This window comes from Bos grunniens, chromosome 21 (assembly GCF_055505025.1).
Source record: "Bos grunniens cultivar Pamir isolate PY7600 chromosome 21, Bosgru_T2T1.0, whole genome shotgun sequence".
NCBI lineage: Eukaryota > Metazoa > Chordata > Mammalia > Artiodactyla > Bovidae > Bos > Bos grunniens.
Window position 1 is genome coordinate 38,006,148 of NC_141185.1, and position 16,549 is coordinate 38,022,696.

At 35.5% G+C, this 16,549-nt stretch overlaps 1 protein-coding gene across 30 annotated transcripts in view; it reads left to right on the forward strand.

Moving 5' to 3' along the window:
• The window catches only part of PEAK1 (pseudopodium enriched atypical kinase 1), a 314,448-nt gene that overhangs the window by 148,048 nt on the left and 149,851 nt on the right, over positions 1-16,549 (forward strand). For 17 of the 30 annotated variants that reach the window (XM_086363942.1, XM_086363932.1, XM_086363934.1 and 14 more), the window contains one exon: positions 10,567-10,729. The exons of 1 other annotated variant lie outside the window; for it this stretch is intronic. The gene's annotated coding sequence lies outside the window, so the exon portion shown is untranslated. Of the gene's footprint in view, positions 1-1,849; positions 1,934-5,019; positions 5,106-10,566; positions 10,730-16,549 lie in introns of those variants that run through there. 12 more of the 30 variants (XM_086363948.1, XM_086363953.1, XM_086363952.1 and 9 more) reach the window with 3 other exon arrangements.

Below are 16,549 nucleotides of genomic sequence, written 5' to 3' on the forward strand. Positions count from 1 at the left end.
CTTAAAAAAGATTGTGCCAGTTCCTTTCGGCCTCTATGGCTTCTTATGAGAAATCCACTGATAGTCAAATTGGTTTTTCCTGTAGGTGAAAGTTCTTTTCTGTCTTGCTGCTTTCAAGATTTTTTTTTATTGTGTTTAGTTTTCAGAAGTTTGACTATGGTATGTCTTGGTGTGGATTTCTCTGAGTTTACTCTGTTTGAAGTTTGTTCAGCTTCTTGAATCTATAGGTTTATGTCTTTTGCCAATTGGGGGAAAATTTTTCAACCATATTTTTTCAGCCCTGCTCTTTTTCTCCTCACTTCCAAGACTGTGATGACTTGAATATTTGAACTTTTGGTATAATTTCATGGTTCCCTGAAGCTCTGTTCATTTGCATTCAGTCTATGTCCTTTATGTTATTTAGGATGGGTAACTTCTATTGTTTTATCTTTTTTAAAAATTTATTTATTTTAATTGGAGGCTAATTCCAATTGTTTTATTTTTTAGTTACTGATTTTTTTTTCTTCTATCCTCTCCATTCTCTGGTTTAGCCCATCTATTGAATTTTTAATTTCAATTATTATAATTTCAGTTCTGTAATTTTCTTTGTATCTTCCATTTTTAATAATAATTTTATTCTTTGTATTTCTTTGCTAAAATACCTTCTGTTTCTTAGACTTTCTATTTTTTATTTATTTCCAGTATGTTAGTCTCACTGAGTGGTTTTCAGTTAAAACCTGGACATTTATGTCATGAGACTTTACATTTTATTTCAGTTGAGCAGGCCTCTTTTGATACTACACTGACAGGATATTGCCAGCTAGAAATGTAAGTGCAGGGTACCACTTATCCTCCACTGACATTTGGGAGAAGACTGCTGTTATGTTTTAGTGGGAGTGAAAGTTCCAGCTCCCCACTAGGTCTCTAATGATGCTAACCCTGCTGGGTAGATATCTAAGAGGACATTGTTGGGTTTTATGGTAAGTTTTGTTCAACTTTGAAAGAAGGTGTCAAGCTTTTTTAAAGTGATGGTAAAATTTTACATACCTGCAAGTAATGTCTGAACATTTCAGATATTTAAAATTAATTTTATCCTATAGAACTTTCTGAAATAATGAAAACGTTTTATATCAGCACTGTCCAGTACTCTAACCACTAGCCATATGTGGTTGTTGAGCAGGTAAAATATGGCTAGTACATTTGAGGAAGTTAATTTTTTTTAATTTTATTCAGTTTATCAATTGAAATTTAAATGACTACATGTGCCTATTGTATTAGAGGGTACATGAATGCAGCTCTACATCTTCACCAGTATTTAGGCATCACAGCGCTATATCCTTACCAGTATATCAGAATTTCTAAATTTAGCCATTTAATGAGTGTGAACTGGTATCTTGTGGTTTTTTATCATTTAATGTAATTACTAGCTACTTATTATTTCTAATGATGTTTTTAAAACAGCAGAAGGTTTAAATTTTGATAGAGTATGGTTTATAAGGTGAAGTAAAGTATGGTTTACTATTTCCATATTTCTTTTTTTATATGGTTCATGCTTTTGAATTTTTACCTATCCTAAAGTAGTAAAAAAAAATTTCCCTGTTTTCTTCTTGAAGCTTTGTAGTTTTACATTCTACTCTTAGGTTTATGATGTATTTTCATTTAGTCTTTTTACATATACAAAATCTTGTCACATAGAAGAAAAATTCATTTTTATTCCATATGAATATCCAGTTGTTTCAGCAACATTTGTTGAAATTTTTTCTTCCTGCATTGAGTTACCATGGCACTTTTAAAAATTAATTGACCAAGTATTTTATAGTCTATTTTTGGATTTTCTGTTCAGTTCCAGTTTTCTATGTGTTATCATTAGGCTTTTACCAAACTGTGTGGATTGTTGCAGTGTACCAAACTATATACCAAACTATGTGGATGTTAACTCCAGAAATCAGATATTGTAAGTGTTCCTACTTTGTTCTTCATTTTTGGTTTTCATTTCTTATTTAATTCCACTGTAATAAGAGAATGTACTATGTGTAGTTTCTTTTTTCTTTTTTTTAATTTGTTAAGACTTACTCCTGGTTCAGCAGGTGGGCTCTCCTGGTAAATGTTTCATGGGCAGTATAAAAGGTTTTATTTTGTTGCTGTTGATTGGAATGTTCTGTGAACACCAGTTCAGTTGAGAGTGTGCTGCTCAGGTCTTTGCTGGACTCTCAGTGTACCTGTTCCTTTCAGGTGCTGCGGGAGGAGTACTGATGTCTCAAACTGTCTGGGTGCTTGTTTGTTTTGCCCTCAGGTCTATAAGTTTCTGTTCTGGTATTATGTACATGCTGCTGCTGCTGCATTTAGAATTATGCCATCTTCCAAGTGAAGTGATCCCTTGATCATTATGAAATATCTCTCATTATCTCTGATGCTGTTTTTATTTTGTCTTCCATCTTCTCTGATATAAATGTGGCTATTTCTAAAGATTTTTGGTTTGCATGGTATATTTTCTATCCTATTATTTTTAAACTATTTCCTTATTTTAGTGTGAGACTCTCAGTGTATATTTGGTCTTGCTTTTTTCATGTCTTTTTATTGGAGAATTTAGATAATTTACATTTAATGTATTTATTAATGTGGTTGGGTTTAAATCTACCATCTTTCCATTTGTTTTCTAATAGCCATTTTTAAAATTAATTATACTTTTGGAATCCATTTAATTTTCTCTATTCTTTTATTCCTTTGTTTATTTTTTTCTTTTCTTTATTTTCTTATTTTAGTAGTTGCTCTAGGATTTATAATATGCCTGTTATTCCATTCTACTATCAAATAACTTTATACCACTTTTTAAAAACAATGTAATACACTTAAGAGAGTATTCTTCCTTTGTCTCACAGTCATCTTTTACTCTCTGAACTTCATTTTGGATAGATTATATTACTCTTCAAGTTCACTGATTTTTTTTTTTCTCTGCCGTGAGTGCTTATTTTATCCAGTAAATTTTCATATATTTAAAACCAGTCCATCCTAAAGGAAATCAGTCCTGGGTGTTCATTGGAAGGACTGATGCTAAAGCTGAAACTCCAATACTTTGGCCACCTCATGCGAAGAGCTGACTCATTTGAAAAGACCCTGATGCTGGGAGGGATTGGGGGCAGGAGGAGAAGGGGACGACAGAGGATGAGATGGCTGGATGACATCACCGACTTGATGGACGTGAGTTTGGGTAAACTCTGGGAGTTGGTGATGGACAGGGAGGCCTGGTGTGCTGCGATTCATGGGGTCACAAAGAGTCAGACACAACTGAGCAACTGAACTGAACTGAACTGATATATATATATATATATATATATAAGCTCTAGAAGTTCTCGTTAGGTATTTTTTAAAATACTTTTAAAATATTTTTAAAATACTTCACTTCTCTCTTCACTATGTTCCTATTTTCATTTATATGGTGCACACTCATAATGCCCTTTAAAAATGTCTTTACCTGTTAATTCTATCGTGTCTGTCATTTCTGATCTGTCGTGTTGACAGGTACTTTTCTGGTTATGGGCAACATTCTCTTCTTTGTGTGTCCAATAATTTCTAATTGAATGTCATATATTTGTGAATTTTACATGCTGAGTTTTTTATTTTTGCGGTATTCCTTTAAAGTGTATTAGATTTTTTCCTAGTAGGCATTTTAAATTGCTTATTCATTTGATCTTCCTAGGCTTCCAGCTTCTTTCAGGAGTAACTTTTATTCTAGGACTACTTTCCCCCCTGTTTCTGTGTGTGGGCCTTCTGGGGTCATTTTAAATAGCCTGGCATATTCAGTGAGGTTCATCCCCTTTTGCTGGAGGGGAACATGTTGAAATTTTGGCCCTGTGTCAGCTCTGAGAATTTTTTGTTTTAGAACTCCCTGGTAGCTTTTTTTCCTTAGAAGTTCTTCTTGGCTGGTCTCAAGAAATTTTACCCTTCTCATGTACAGGTTTTTATACAGCTAAATATTCAAGGGAACCCTCATTTAAATGACTGGAACTCTTTCCCTGCTCTCTGGAACTCTACTCCACAAATTCTAGCTTCCTTGACCTCCTGGTACTGTTTTCTCTGTCTCCTCAAGTCAATAAGATTGCCAGGGTCTATTTTGGTTCTTTGTGCTGTACTGGAGTTGCTTCCTGGCTGAGAGCCTTGGATGATGATAGGGCTTGCCTTCTTTACTTCCCTTTTCTCAGGGACCGTAGTCCCACACTGACTGTGTCTGAAAATAGTCCCCTCCTGTACTTTATACGGTGTTCTAGTTTTTTTCAGTGGGAGGATTATTCTGGACTGTACCTACTCAAGGCCTCAAAAGCAGAAGTTGAATCATTTTAGAATTAGTTTTAATGCTAAAACAGTTTATAAAATTCTGAAACTCTCAAACAATTATTATTTTTTATATAACAACATTTTATTCACTTCTCAGTATTATTATAAATGATATTGTATCAGCTGTTGAAACTGTTAATTATTTTTCAATTCATAGATTCCACTGCACGCTTTAAATCAGAAGCTGACCCAAAGAAAATGATTTTTCATGCCTAATAAATTTCATAAATCAGGAAAGTGGATTTTTGGGTATACAAAAATTCTCTCATTATTATGGCATAGTCATTTTAAATATAAGTTTATTACTTAATATTTCACTAGAAACATGAAAGACTATTATACTGGGAGATAAGGACTAAAATGAACCATTTGATTTAGTATTTTAAAATGTAAATCCTATCATTTTAGAGCATAATTGTGTATTTTATATCAGGAACTGGCAAATGTTATCTGGGAAAGGCCAGATAGTATGTTTTAGACTTTGTGGGCCATACAGTCCTTGTTGCAACAATTCAGCTCTCCCTTTGCAGTACAAAAGCAGCCAGAGATGATACATTTTTAAACGTGCTGGTTGTGTTCTGATAAAACTTTATCTATAGAAAATAAAATTTGAATTTCATGCAATTTTTACACCTCAAAATATTTTTATTCTTTTGATCTTTTTTCCCAGCTATTTTAAAATGTAAAAACTACATTCTTGCCTTGCAGGTCATGCATAAACAGGTGGCTGGTCAGACTTGGCCCCTGACTCATAGTTTGACAGTCGCTATGATATACGATTAGAAAGCTCCCAGGTAAGCTGCAGGATACCTGTTGGACTGTTATATTTTAATTCTTAGTAATACTTTTATTTAAACATTCTCTACTGTTAAAGAGCAAAGTAAATAAGATGGCACAGTACTGACCCTGTAAGGCTTTGATAGATTTTTTAATGGCAAAGATTATACCAGTGGTTCCTTAGTTAATGGAGAATTTGGGCTAATGCCTAAGTTACCATACTCTCAAACTGGCACCTTTTCTCTTTTAAATTATGCAAGATTAAATTCTCAAGAGTCTTCTCCAACACCACAGTTCAAAAGCATCGATTCTTTGGCACTCAGCTTTCTTTACAGTCCGACTCTCACATCCATACATGACTACCGCAAAAACCATAGCCTTGACTACATGGACCTTTGTTGGCAAAGTGATGTCTCTGCTTTTTAATATGCTATCTAGGTTGGGCATAACTTTTCTTCCAAGGAGTAAGCATCTTTTTATTTCATGGCTGCAATCACCATCTAAAGTGATTTTGGAGCCCAGAAAAGTAAAGTCTGCCACTGTTTCCACTGTTTCTCCATCTATTTGCCATGAAGTGATGGGACCAGATGCCATGATCTTTGTTTTCTGAATGTTGAGCTTTAAGTCAACTTTTTCACTCTCCTCTTTCACTTTCATTGAGAGGCTCTTTAGTTCTTCTTCACTTTCTGCCATAAGGATGGTGTCATCTGCATGTCTGAGGTTATTGATATTTCTCCCAGCAATCTTGATTCCAGCTTGTGCTTCATCCTGCGCAGCATTTCTCGTGATGTACTCTGCGTATAAGTTAAATAAGCAGGGTGACACTATACAGCCTTGACATACTCCTTTTCCGATTTGGAACCAGTCTGTTGTTCCATGTCCAGTTCTGTTGCTTCCTGACCTGCATATAGATTTCTCAGGAGGCAGGTCAGGTGACCTGGTATTCCCATCTCTTTCAGAATTTTCCACAGTTTATTGTGATCCACACAGTCAAAGGCTTTGGCATAGTCAATAAAGCAGAAATAGATGTTTTTTCTGGAACTCTCTTGCTTTTTCCATGATCCAGTGGATATTTGCAATTTGATCTCTGGTTCCTCTGCCTTTTCTAAAACCAGGTTGAACATCTGGAAGTTCACAGTTCATATTGTTGAAGCCTGGCTTGGAGAATTTTGAACATAACTTTGCTAGCGTGTGTGATGAGTGCAGTTGTGTGGTAGTTTGAGCATTCTTTGGCATTGTCTTTCTTTGGGATTAGAATGAAAACACCTTTTCCAGTCCTGTGGCCAATGCTGAGTTTTCCCAATTTGCTGGCATATTGAGTGCAGCACTTTCACAGCATCATCTTTCAGGATTTGAAATAGCTCAACTGGAATTCCATCCCCTCCACTAGCTTTGTTCGTAGTGATGCTTCCTAAGGCCCGCTTGAGTACACATTCCAGGATGTCTGGCCCTAGGTGAGTGATCACACCATCATGATTATCTTGGTCTTGAAGATCTTTTTGTATAGTTCTTCTGTGTATTCTTGCCACCTCTTCTTAATATCTTCTGCTTCTGTTAGGTCCATACCATTTCTGTCTTTTATTGACTCCATCTTTGCATGAAATGTTCCCTTAGTGTCTCTAATTTTCTTGAAGTGATCTCTAGTCTTTCCCATTCTATTGTTTTCCTCTATTTCTTTGCATTGATCACTGAGGAAGGCTTTCTTATTTCTCCTTGCTATTCTTTGGAACTCTGCATTCAAATGGGTATATCTTTCCTTTTCTCCTTTGCTTTTGGCTTCTCTTCTTTTCACAGCTATTTGTAAGGCCTCCTCAGACAGCCAGTTTGCTTTTTTGCATTTTTTTTTCTTGGGGATGGTCTTGCTCTCTGTCTCCTGTACAGTGTCATGAACCTCCATCCATAGTTCACCAGGCACTCTGTTTCTCAGATCTAATTCCTTAAATCTATTTCTCATTTCCACTGTATAATCATTAGGGATTTGATTTAGGTCATACCTGAATGGTCTAGTCATTTTCCCTCCTCAGATCTAGGGATTTTTCTTCTTACTTCCTAGTTTTGAGAATATACTTTTCCCTTCATTACCTTTGCTTCTGTATTGTCTTCCACATATCCCTGTTGGCCAGTTAGAATGCAAAATACATTTTAAAGCATAATCTCTTTTTTCCACCTAATGTAGCTTAGCATGCTGGTCCAGTCGCCTCTTAGACTACTCAGAGTTTTTCTAATATGTACAGCAGTATTGATACATGCAGTGTATGATTTTTTTCAGTTTTATATATACAATTATCCCTTGAATGATTGAAAGCAAAAGTAACAGTTGCTCAGTTGTGTCTGACTCTTTGCGACCCTATGGACTGTACCCTGTCAGGCTTCTCTGTCCATGGGATTCTCCAGGCAAGAATACCAGAGTGGGTAGCCATTTCCTTCTCCAGGGGATCTTTGCGATCGAGGGATCAAACATGGGTCTCCTGCATTGCACACAGATTCTTTACTGTCTGAGCCACCAGGGAATCCTGTGAATGATTAAGAGTATTTTCCTTCATTAGTGTTTATAATTGAAGTTGTTCTTTAGCAATGTGCAAACCCAGTGCTGTCAAAGTTCTAGAAGAGAATTTAGGTATATGCTGCTGTTGCCTCAGTGAGTGCATAGTAACATAGCTCTATATACATTCAGGGAATACTTTTCATGTCTACATGTCTTCATGAAGTTTTCCCAACACTCTGGTACATCATCCAGGGGAGGGGAAAGCAGGCAATTCATTTCATTTTCCATGCAAAGAGAGAATAATCTTTTTACTCAATTATAAAATAAGGATTGGTTCTGAAAGAAGCTTTGAAGTAATAGAAAATTGTCTTCCAAAGAGAATTCATGTAGTTAGTTAAAAAAAAAATAGGTTAAGAATTTTTAGTAATTGTTATTTTATTGTTGTTGTTACATAGGAGTCAATAGTTTTAAAATATGGCCAATTTTCACATGTGTTTTGAGGGATATGGTACTTAAGAGATTTTTCTCAAAAATTCCTATTTCATTATTTTGATAATTTAGAAACTTTTTCCCATGAGCATCATAAGCTTATTCCTGTCTTACAACATGTATGTCTTCCTATGTCTGGAAAATTCGCCTCCTAAATTTTTCCACATCTGGCTCATTTCAACCTGAGGATCATGTCTCCTGAGGGCCTTCCTTTATACACTGTCTCAAACAGCACCTCCACCTTCCCAGCCTCTAACATCCAGTTTTATTTTCTTCGATGTATTTATCACCATCTGAAATTAGTTTGTTCATTTACTGACTTGTCTCTTTCTGTATTAAAATGTTGGCTCTCTGAGAGGAGAGATCTTGCCTTCTCTATTGTCTGTCTATCTCTACTACTTAGAACATTTCCTTTCATATAGTAGGCCTTAAGTATAATTTATGTGGTTGGAAGGATGAATAAATGAAAGGATGCCTAAGGTGTGATTTGTAGGAATATCTGATAGGGTAATGTGTATAGTGAATCACCAAGAAGGAATACGAGTAACTTTACCCAAATTTATTTCACTATATAGAACTACTTTTTCTTTAAGCATTTAGCTGTATCAGACTTCCACAGAAGACATTTTGGAAATGTGACTGATGTACTGATATATTAATTTTTTTCTTTTTATATTATAATAATATCGAAGTTATATGCAAATTGTAAGAATGATACAGATAATTTTTCCTGAATCACTTGAGAGTAAGTTGCTGATGTTATACTGCATCACCACTGAATACTCTAGAGTACATTTCCTACAAAGACATTCTGCCACATGATCAGGATAAAATAATCACAATCAGGAATTCAATTGGTTGTTTGGTTACTACCATCTAACCTACAACCTACAACTGGTTGATTGGTTACTACCATCTAACGTACAACCCTATTCAACTCATACCAGTTGTTCTGGAATTCAGTGGTGAACATCCCTAGAAAGGAGAGAGGCACAGAGTAGGCACCCTCAAAATTAGCATGTCTTTCCTTTCAAATCTTTGGCTGATTACTTAAGTTCACATTTGGAGGAGACTCCATAGGGCCTAGTGGAGGGTTATAGCAGACATGAGAAGTTTTTGAGGGGATATTTCAAATTTGAAGTTTGAGTTCTACCAAACCCATCAGAATAAAGCATTCAGAAAAAGACTATTTCAAGGAATGCAGGGTAGATTATAAAAGGATAATAGATCACTGCAGTAGGAAAGAGTAAGGCGATGTAGGTTCTCATTTCAGTTTTGTCACTAACCAACACTTACCCATGGGAAATCACTTAACTTCTCTCTCACAAAGTACTTTTCTAGGTTATCACTATTTGTATGTAAGTTCAATTTCTTTTCATATTCAAATTTCAAAATAAAATAGGCATTGATTGCATTTTTCCTCTTTAAAAACTCATAGTGGAAAAAAGAATAACTGATTTTGCCACTGTTTTTGTGATACTGGGCTTTGAGCAAACTCTGGTAAATAGTGAAAGAGGAGGCTGGCATCTTGCAGTTCATGGGGTTGTGGAGAGTCGGACATGACTTTAGTGATATATGTATATTTCTTGGTAATTTTTTGGTAATTTCTTGGTAATATTTCTCCTACATGACACTCATCATTGTTATACACCACTTGAAGTGATAGATATAAACACTGTAAGAATATTGGATATTGTTTTCATCATGAATAACCCAGTTAGAGTTAGATATTGTTTGATGTTGCACAAAAGTGTCCTTTTTTAAAATGTGCCTTTGTTGTATTAAAATCTCTTGAAAGGTTCAATTCTACAGTATGTAAGCTCAATCTGGAATCATTTAAAAGTTTTCACATTATCTTTTTCTTTCTTAACTCTTCTAGTTATTTTCCTTGTATTTAGTGTTATAGAAAAAGCAAATGAGGAGTTGGGCCTGTTTAAACATACATGTAATTAGTGCTCAAGAGTCAGAAATAGATAGGAATTTATTATTTTAATCTTAAGTGATATTTTGTATGCCAAATTATAAGTACATTTTATACTTAAACCTAAAGTAAAACTGCAAAGTGGCTAGAGAAATTTTTGTAATTGGAGATAAATACTTTCATATTTGAGAGAGGCTGTATCAAAATTGGATATTATTACTTAGAATTGAATTTTTATGAAGGTGAAGTAGATTTTATGTTTCATATTCTTTTATTTGTAGCCAAAAATAGAAATATATGAAGACAATCAAATGAAGTCTTAGAAAGCTTCAAATGCATCAGTACTAGTTTGATTCATATAAGTTGCTTCATTCTTGGGTATGTCATGGATAGTTCTTGAGTGTGTAAGATTCTATCCATGTCACTTCCTAAGTAAGGAAGTTACTTCTTAAACAAATAAGTCCAATTTTAACTATTGAGTAAGGGTAAAATTAAGAATATCCTAAATGAAAGAAAATGTCCAATATATTTAAAACTAGTTTACTTCTCCAGTTTAGCTCTATTTTGTGCTGTTCTCTTGCAGTAAACACCACTATCTTCAGAAAATAAGGAATGAGAAGCAAGGAAGAAAGGACATTCATTCATCTTGGAAGGACCCAAAGCACTTTGAGATATAAAGGAATGTAATTATAGCTGCTAAAACCACCTTTGTCACCGAAATGGATGAAGTACTTCAAATTTAAATGGTAACCAGAATTCTCATGTTTCCACCAAGAACTTTAGATCACTTGAAAGGATTTTTTTTTAACTTTAAATATTTACCTTAATAAATAGCAAAGTGCAGATAGCTGATAATTTTATAACTTATTTAGCATAGTTAGGATTTTATTTTCTCTTTTAATGCTTGGTTGTGATATTAGCCAAAAGAATTGTTGTTTTTTCCCCCATGTTATCAACTTCTTAACATAGAAACAGATAAGCCTATTTGAGTAAGAATATGGCATAGTATTAGTATACTTACAGGTCTGTCCTTTGCCAAATATTTTTTCCTTTCATAAAAGCAACTCGGGCAACATAAATGGTAGTATTCTATCACATGTGAAAGTGTTTTATAATCTTATTTTCTGAACTTTATTTCATATTGTTTTTTTAGTTTCCTTATGTGACATCTGGTCTCTTGATCTTTTTCCTTTCATATCTGACATCTTATTTTAATTTAATCTTTATTTTATCCTCTCCCCCTCCTTCTCAGGAATTTAGGGTTATAAAAGACACCAGGTTTTAAGTATTCTGTCATTTAAAAAAAAGACACAAGGATCCAAAATGGAAAAGGAGAGAGAAGTTTGAAAAAATTATAGAATTATTTCTTATTGTGAAATCACAGTGATTGTTACATTTTAAGTAGAGTGGAAAGCAATTATAGAAGGACTTAAAATTCTTTGTCAGTCTTCTCAAATCTCCTTGATCTTAGGCCAAAATTGTTTCAACACATGTTTTGTAAAAACTCAAATGTTTGCAACTTTAATGGCATCCTAGTGAACAATTAGAACTTTTATTCATTGGAAAAGTCTATTAATTTGGTTTTGAGTGATAACCATTTGTTTACTTGAGTCATTGTGTCTTGGTAGTGAATGAATGCAGTTGAGTAAAACTAGGTCCTTACTTTGAAATCAGAACATGTGAAAAATCAAATACAGTCCTAATCAATGACTAATCCTAATGATTCTAAGGAATGTAGGACCTATTATTTCAGGAAAATGATTTATATTGGTAAGTGTAACCCAGGATAAGTAGTATGTAAGGAATGTTCCCTGTACTAACATTAACCTGGATAGGAAATACCTTAACATTAATTTTTTTTCTTTTTAATTATCCAATTATTGGTTAAACTTCTACTTATGGCATAGTTAGGAATTTCCATATGCTTGTCACTATCTCCCAGCATTTAGCATTTTAAAATATTGAACAAATTCTTTCTAGTCCTCAACTATTAAAAAATTATACAAAGTTGAAGAAAGTAACTTTTGAAACATAGCAAAACTTAAGTGCTGAATATCCAGTTATGCAAAAAAATAGTACATACAAAGTCACTGGGGAATTCCCTGGAGGTCCAGTGCTTAGGACTCAGCACTTTCACTGCCCTGACCCTGGGTTCTATCCCTGGTCAAGGACCCAAGATCCCGCAAGCCACGTGGTACAGCTGAAAGAAAAAAGAATGTCAGCAAACTTCCATGTCTTCTCCACTAATGATCTAAGTTTTCTTTATCCATTTGATTGTATCTGATTCTATAACCTCGTATAACCATAGCTTCATTAATGAACCCAAAACAAACAATATTGTCAAAATTTTTATTGTGATACATTTACCACTCCTTACCAAACATTTATTTCCGTTTAAATTCATCCCTCAGTGATTTGGAGGACTTCCCTGGTGGCTCAGATGGTCATGAATCTGCCTATAATCCAGGAGACCCGAGCTCGATCCCTGGGTGGAGAAAATTCACTGGAGAAGGAAATGGCAACCCATTCCAGTATTCATGCCTGGAGAATTCCATGGACAGACGAGCCTGCTGGGGTACAGTCCATGGGATCGCAAAGAGTTGGATACGACTGAGTGACTAACACTCCCTTTCACAGTGATTTTTGGTAACCATGGATAGGATCATTGAAATCCACAGGGAGTGGCTTTTTCTAATCATTAATTTCTACTTTTTTCACTACCAAATTTGTTTTTTAGGGTCATAATATTAACAAGGATCAAATTAAATTAGAACTTGACCTCTCTAGTGATAATGAACTCGCTCAGTCGTGTCCAACTTTTTGCAACCCCATGAACAGAAGCCAACCAAGCTCCTCTGTCCATGGGATTTTCCAGGCAAGAATACTGGAGTAGGTTGCCATTTCCTTCTCCAGGGGATCTTCCTGACCCAGGGATCAAACCCAGGCCTCCCGCATTGTAGGCAGACGCTTTACCGTCTGAGCCACCAGGGAAGGCAAAATAAAAATATTGACTTTATTTTCCCATCAAGTCCAATTCAGAAGTTATGTAATTCACATATATGATACTACCTGAATTACATATTGCTTATTTTTTCAGGTCCCATCTAAGCTGAGTGCCTCCAGAATCCCAAATCTATTGTGGCTTTTGATGAGGGAATGGAATCAGGCTTCTGACTGTGCAGCTGACAGAATTTCTAAATTAGAAATTCACATTTCTAACTGTACAAACTATCATGGCCACCCTGAATAGGCTAAAATTTAAAAGATAATGTTCTAGCTATGTTAAAGTTGAATCGAACACCCAGTTTTATCTAAGTTCATTAGCTTAAAATTATGATTCTTGGGAATAGAGTATATTCTTGCAGATGGTAAGACCACTGCAAATAATGTATCTATAAAGGATCTTAAACTCATAAAGCTTAATAGGCTCCATTTAGGAAAACTGTCCTTATGGAGGGAAGCCTAGCTATAATTTGCCCAGACAAATAGGAATTTAACATAATAGTAATTAATGTGTACTGAGTGATTACTATATGCGAAGCATTGGGATTAGTGTTTAATATGCATTGTCTGAGGCTTCACCACTCTATTTGACATAGGTCATATTATTAAATATCTCCATCTTACATTTGAGGAAACACATTCTCAGGGAAGTTATTTAAATTGCCCTGCATCAAGTTGCTAGTTCAACGTAGAGTCAGCTCCATAACCTAAACTCTTAACCAGGAGTTTAACCAGGAGTTTATTCTAGTTTATAAACATTCAATACTTCAAAACTTCAACTTGTTAAAATTTTTATTTACCCAGTGGCAGATAAGGAGAGGTCTTATTATTAGCAGCATTCTCATTTCAGTTTTGTGAAATTATGTTCCCTTGATATACTATTTTTCTTTTGCAACATCAGTTTTATTCTGTCAGTGATTTCTCATTGTTCTGATTATGTTCTTAAAGTAGTAGTTATTATTTAATAGAAAAGATACTTGAAGATGATATCATTAGACCCACATTTATCTGAGATAGAGACAGAGGACAGAGAAGGGAAAAATAGCTGAGGAAAAAATGCAAAACTGGCCTGTTTACTCAGCTGTCCTCCCTTAAAGTCTTATGTGCCTTTCTCTTTATCCTAAGAAAATTCTTCATTGTTTTTCAGTCTCAGTAACTGATACTGTTACTAAAAACAAAAATAGTAGTGAATTTGGAGACCAGTTCATCTTGAATTTTTATTTTATATTGGAGCATAGTTTATTAACAGTATAATTTCAGGTGTACAGCAAAGTGATTCAGTTACACATATACATGTATCTGTTCTTTTTCAGGTTATTTTCCCATTTATGTTATTACAGAATATTGATCAGAGTTTCCTGTGCTATAGTACATCCTTGTTGGTTATCTATTTCAATATAGTAGTGGCATACATTTTCTGTTAAATTCATATATCAGATCAGTCGCTCAGTCGTGTCCGACTCTTTGTGACCCCATGACAGCACGCCAGGTGTCCCTGTCCATCACCAACTCCGGGAGTTCACTCAGACTCACGTCCATGGAGTCAGTGATGCCATTCAGCCATCTCATCCTCCGTCATCCCCTTCTCCTCCTGCCCCCAATCCCTCCCAGCATCAGAGTCTTTTCCAATGAGTCAACTCTTCGCATGAGATAGCCAAAGTATTGGAGTTTCAGCTTCAGCATCAGTCCTTCCAATGAACACCCAGGACTGATCTCCTTTAGAATGGATTGGTTGGATCTCCTTGCAGTCCAAGGGACTCTCAAGAGTTTACTCCAACACCACACAGTTCAAAAACATCAATTCTTCGGTGCTCACAGTCCAACTCTCACATCCATACATGACCACAGGAAAAACCATAGCCTTGACTAGACAGATCTTTGTGGCAGAGTAATGTCTCTTCTTTTTAATATGCTGTCTAGGTTGGTCATAACTTTCCTTCCAAGGAGTAAGCATCTTTTAATTTCATGGCTGCAATCACCATCTGCAGTGATTTTGGAGCCCAAAAAATTAAAGTCTGACACTGTTTCCACTGTTTCCCCATCTATTTCCCATGAAGTGATGGGACCAGATGCCATGGTCTTCGTTTTCTGAATGTTGAGCTTTAAGCCAACTTTTTCACTCTCCTCTTTCACTTTCATCAAGAGGCTTTTGAGTTCCTCTTCACTTTCTGCCATAAGGGTGGTGTCATCTGCATATCTGAGGTTATTGAAATTTCTTCCAGCAATCTTGATTCCAGCTTGTGCTTCTTCCAGCCCAGCGTTTCTCATGATGTACTCTGCGTAGAAGTTAAATAAGCAGGGTGACACTATACAGCCTTGACGTACTCCTTTTCCTATTTGGAACCAGTCTGTTGTTCCATGTCCAGTTCTAACTGTTGCTTCCTGACCAGCATATAGGTTTCTCAAGAGGCAGGTCAGGTGGTCTGGTATGCCCATCTCTTTCAGAATTTTCCAGTTTATTGTGATCCACACAGGCAATGGCTTTGGCATAGTCAATAAAGCATAAATCAGTTCTCTGTAAATTGATGTATAGGCTTAAGTCAACTCCTAAAATCCTGGCAAAATTTTTTAAATTTATGTGGAGTGGAAAGGCAAAGAAATTTGAACAGCTAAAATGACTTTGAAAAAGAAGGAAGATGGAAGGAACCACTCTACCCGATTGCAAAATTTATATGGCCACAGTACTCAAGACTGGTATTAGCAGTAGGATAGACATATAAATCAGTAACAGAATAGATAACCCAGAAATAGCCCCACACAAGTATAGCCGGCTGATTTTGTTTTTTTTAACGAAAGTATAAAGGTAATTCAATGGAGAATGGACTATCTTTTTATCAAATAATGCAGGAGCAACATGGCACTAGTGGTAAAGAATCCTCCTGTCTTATACAGGAGACACAAGAGAGGCGGGTTCATCCCTGGGTCAGAAAGATCTCCTTTAGTAGGAAATGGCACCCCACTCCAGTATTCTTGCCTGGAAAATTCCATAGGCAGAGGAGCCTTGTGGGCTACAGTCCATGGGGCTGCAAAGAGTTGGACATGACTGAGCAACTGAGCACAATTGAAAATTCATAGAAAAGAAAAAAAAGCCTAATTCTCACCTAAATTCTCAGCCTAAATTCTCACCTTATACAAAAATTAACTTAAAGTGAATCATAGATTTAAATGTAAAACTAGAAAACTTTTTAGAAGTTTTATGTAGGAGAAAATCTGTTTTTGTTTTTTTGTTTTTAATTGGGGGGAAATTGCTTTTCAATGTTGTGTTGGTTTCTGCCATACAACACAAATCAGCTATAATTATGCATATATCACCTCCCTCTTGAGTTTATCCCTCTCCTCCTCCATCCCATCCCTCTAGGTCATCACAGAGCACCAGGATGGGCTCCCTGTGAGAAAATCTTTAGGATCTGGAGGTTAGTGAAGAATAGTTAGGACAGCAAAGCACAACCATAAAAGAAAGAAAAATGGATAAGTCAGACTTGATCAAAATTTAAAACTCTTGCTCTGTAGAAGACCTCGTTAAAAGGATGAGAAGACAAAAGTCATATGTAGAATACTTAAGG